The following is a 5158-nucleotide window of genomic DNA, read 5'->3' on the forward strand; positions in this document are numbered from 1 at the left end:
TGACAAATGCATATGACAGTCAGGTGTGGAGAGAAGGACATGGTGTTTAAAGCACCTGAGGTGAAGGTTACAGAAGGTGGGATGATTACGTGTCCGGTATGATAAAGCATAATCATGATTTAGTGAGAGAAAGTGCAATAGTCCGGCGTCGGAATTGTCCAGGAAAGAAAGTTGTGATGGGGCCAGTGGTGGGTCAGCAGACAGGCCAGAATCTGGGCAGAGTTGTCATAGGCAGGTGATGGGGCTGTACGGGCCAGGAATCCAGGTAGGGGGACAGTAATACAGCAGTCAAGGATGGGACTTCAGGTGGGATGGGTAAGAGGAGGGCCAGGCACACGGATGGTTGATGACTGGTGATGATATACCTCACAAGTGAGGTACAGTAAGGGAGAAGAAAGAGAAATGTAGAATGTGTTAGTATTACTTGAAATCAATGTGGTTAATGTCAAGAAGTGATCAGTAGTGCTATATATATTGTTACAGTAAATCATAGTGAGAATGGGCAAGAGAGGGAGAGTTGAGAGAAAGAGGGTAGGAGAGAGAGGAGAGGGGAGGGGGTTGTACGGCATGGCACATGAGAAGTCCATGACAGCACTATGCTATAGCAGCATAACTAAGGCATGGTGAGGGGTAGTCAACACCAGCGCAGGTATGGTCAATGACCACCATCTCACGCGCGACTGGGGTGCCAGTCACACGAGGACTCAGCAGGGTGGTCCATTCCAAAATCCCCGAGATGGGTGAAGTTCCACACCGCACCATACCTAACTATGGGAGGCAGTAAAGAGGTATGGTTTAAGTCTAGACTTAAAAATAGGGAGGGTGTCAGCTAATCGAATTGAGGAGGGTAGATTATTCCAGAGGAGCGGTGCGCGATAGCTAAAAGCTCTGCCACCTACTGTCGTTTTTGAGATTCTTGGAATTACAAGAAGGCCAGTATTCTGTGATCGTAACGGTCTGGGTGGGTTATATGAGACTAGGAGATCTTTAATATATTCTGGTGCCTGGCCATTAATGGCTTTGTAATGTTAGAAGTAATACTTTGAAGTCAATGCGACTTTTAACAGGCAGCCAATGTAGAGATGCCAGGATAGGGGAAATATGTTCATATTTTTTAGTTCTAGTGAGTGTGCGAGCAGCTGCATTTTGTATAAGCTGTAAGCTCTTTAGACAGGTGTTATTGCAGCCAGCATACAAAGCGTTGCAATAATCAATCCTTGAGGTTACAAAAGCATGGATTAATTTTTCAGTATCTGGTAAGGATAAGGACTTCCTTATCTTTGAAATGTTCCTTAAGTGATGGAATGAAGTTTTGGTAATCTGTTTTATGTGATTACTTAGTGATAGGTCTTGGTCAATTGTAACTCCTAAATTTGTAACACTTGTGGATAAGGATAGTCGAAGATCAGTAAATGTAGCCTGTGATGAGGATAGGATGTCCCTCATCTTTTTAGGACCTACAACCATGACTTCTGTTTTATCGGAGTTCAAAAGCAGGAAATTATTTGTCATCCATGTCTTTATATCTCTTATACATGTGTCAAGTTTGGCTAACAGAGTTAATTCGTCAGGTTTTACGGAGAGGTATAGTTGTGTATCGTGTGTGTGTTTTGACGTGTGAGGAAATAAGAAAATAAAGTAGGCCTAAATAAAAGTAAATAAAACTTTTACGTCAATATAAAAATATATACAAAATAAATCGCCTAAACGAAAAATAAATAAATTACTGTTTGTGTAGTGTTCAATGTTGATATCTTTCTTATTAGTCTTTATAAATAGGGGAAAGACCAAACAGGATACAACAAGCTAATCGAGGATTTGAAAGTGCTTTATCCACAATATTGGCCATGTGACGCGCTGTTTGGGGAGAGAGAAGTTGAGACGCTCTGCCAGCAGTTTTGCATCGATAGCCCGCAAATGTCATCAGGGCTTTCAGGGAATACCACCTCTACCATCTCCTCCCTACTCTTCATTTGCCTTGTCGGCCCGCCACTTGCCCGGTTCAACCCCTTTCCTTACGTGAGGTCATGGATTTCTAAAGGACATAGGTGTAGAGAAAGAAGCAGGGTAATGGAGGCCGGGGGTCTGGATGCTGTATGGGCCATTTTGGACGATACGATAGGAAGAAATTGCGCTTCCACGCTACTTTAGCGCCGAGGCTATTAGCCCCTTGTTGGACTGTTTTGTTGGTTCCCCTGTATCTCCTGTTTTCCCGGTCTGTGTGTGTGTGTGTGTGTGTGTGTGAGTGTTTGTGTCTCCCGCTCCCTCTCTGTGTCATATTATGTGTCAGTTCCAATGTGTTTTGATTGGGGGAGGTGTCCGGGGGGAATAGGGGTTCAGATAGGTATTCAGATGTGTCAATCAGAAATTACTAATCATTCCACGCTGTATCTAGTTGATTATTGATTACTGTGTGGTCATCATTGCAATATATAGCGGTTACATGCAGCTATTCCGACATGCCGCTACTTAGACATTGGCGTCTAATTGTCGAAGTGGCGGCATTAACATTAATTTTCAAGCGTCCCACTACTGCGACAATTTTTTTTCCCATTGTCGGAGTAGCGACACTTGACCTTTTTTAAAACGTCCTGCCATTCCGACATTCCGTAATCAGGATTTTTCAACGGAGTGGACTATTGCGAAGTAGGCCTAGGGTGGGCCTTTATTTTTTTATTCCAATATGGGCAGTATAGCCTAGGCCAATCCCAACTTTAAACAACACTCGATTTCTTCACAGCTCAGATGATTCATGACAAAAAACAATAAAAGGCTACATTGATAAATAACAGGGGCAACAGGATTGGATTCTATAATAGCCAATAACTTCAACCGAAAGGTGAGTCGCGTTTCAAGGAGTCCAAGAGTGCGCCTCACACACACCAGCTGTTGAACAGTGTATTTTTCGTGTTTAAGAGCTAAAAAAGTTGATTAGAGAGTCACATTTGAAATGTCGGGTAGCCTAAATTGTAGTCTATAGCGCGTGCATCTCAGAGGAAGAGATTTTGGAGAGAGAGAGGATTTAACCTAGGTGATGATTATTTGTGTCTGGTGGTAATTAGACTTGAGTATGGATACCTACGAATTGTTTTGAATAAAAAAAGATAAGACAACACATGAAATGTGACCCTGCAAGGCGAAACCAGTCGTTTTGGTAAAATTTACAAAATTAAGTTATTGTACTCACACGCACGGCCATAAACTAAACTTTCCAATAATATGCATATCAAGGGTATTGCAAATAGTATTGGATAGTCGCCGACCCTCATTAGATGTGGATATTTGGAGGTTAGGATAGCCTTCAAGAAACAAGGTTATCGCAGTTGCTGTGAGACATAGTGCCCTTCTCCAGTCTCTCTCAAAATCAAAACACACCCAATTCACACTTGGACTTTTCGATTATGTTTCTAAATGTTGGGACTGATGGACACTGAACTCTGGGGGTTATTTGAACGTTCGTTGAAGTGGTTTACTGTAAAAGGAGCGTTGGATGTCCCGCCTGTCTTTTCACAATTATAGGGCCATGATAATGCATGCGCTAGCCTAGAGCCGAGATAAAGAAGACTAAATAAATATGCAGACATGTTATGTGCAATTCAACAACTGCACACATGACATAAAAAAGATATATTCCTAGCCTACATTATTGTGTAGTAAATTGAGTTTATTCAACCTGCTGGCAAGACAAAAAAAAGCGTTGCACATGGCTTTATAATTGTCCTCTAAAATGCAATATAAGCAACTTGAATATATCACACATCCAGTTTGAACACCCTGATGGACACTGAACTCTGGGGGTTATTTGAACGTTCGCTGAAGTGGTTTAGGCTACTGGAGCGTAAGAATTCTAACTTGACTCTCGCTAGCCGAAATGAAATTCATCTGGCGAGAGTCAGGTTGTAAGAATTCCGCCCATCTTTGCGCAATTGGCCATTGATTGACGGCCATTAATTAATTAATATAGGTGGCCTGCACGCACAGAGTTTGTTTGATGCATGGAGTTTCTGACCGTTTTCCCCTGAGAGCTTAGAGAATAAAATGAGGAGAGCTACCTGTGTTTTACATAATGTGTAACATTTATTGACATGGCCAGTTCAAAATCAGCTGAGGTTTTGACTGAAATGTGTGCCGATATCAATTATTGGGAAAAACATTGTTTGGAGTGGATGGCAGGTGAATTGTTGATGTAGCTGCAGGTGCAGATGACATGACTAGCTCATCCATGCATCTAGGATGTTGGAATTTGATTGGATAGGCCTACAGGAACTGCAGAGATAAACTGAAAATGAGGATTGGTAATGTCGGAATAGCGGTACTAAAAAAAAGTAGGGGCGTGTCTAAATAGAGGCTAAAAAAAAGTAGGGGCATGTCTAAATAGAGGCATGTCGTAATAACGGTATGTCGTAATAGAGGGTTGTCGTAATAACGGGATGTCGTAATAAAGAGTGAACCCCATATATAGCATACTATAGCCTATATGTTTTTATTTCGGCCTATGCGTAGAGTGTTTGTCTAGTTTTTTTCGATAATTTGATAATGGATAATTGCTGTTTTTTTTTTTTACATTTTACACATGCAGTGCAGTGTGTTGCAAGTTCTGAAACATTGCCCTGGTGTACACACCGCGTTGTTTAGTTTTTTTAGTCAGAGCTATGTAGGCTACGCAGGTTTTTTTGTTGTTGGTCCGTAACCTCAAATCCCCGTTTTGAGTCGCTGGATCTACCCCGCCTTTGCGCTCCGGCACCTCCCATTTTACAAATTAAGCACTGAGTACTCCGTCTGGAATCACTCTCGTTCACTTCATTTACTTCGGCAAGTTGTCTCTGAATCAACCAGCGAACAGAGGGCGTTCCTGAGAGCGATTACGTTTAAATTGCAAGCCTATCGTTATCATTGTGTCCCCCGTGGGTAACATACGTCATTACCAAACGTCAACAACGCCAACAACCAAGAAATAAACGTTTGCCAATGGATGCAAAGTCAGAGAGTCTGGTATCCAGGCTAGACTAACCTCACCTGGAGCAACAAAGCAGCCAGTATGTAAAGAAGGCTCACTAATGGCACTATTTGAGGAGGCTGAAGCCTGCTGGCCATGATGCCTCAGCCCTCTTCAAGTCCTTTTCATCAGTTATGAAGGAGCTTTCAAAGTGAGAAATGA

This window comes from Alosa alosa, chromosome 2 (genome assembly GCF_017589495.1).
Source record: "Alosa alosa isolate M-15738 ecotype Scorff River chromosome 2, AALO_Geno_1.1, whole genome shotgun sequence".
Taxonomy (NCBI): domain Eukaryota; kingdom Metazoa; phylum Chordata; class Actinopteri; order Clupeiformes; family Clupeidae; genus Alosa; species Alosa alosa.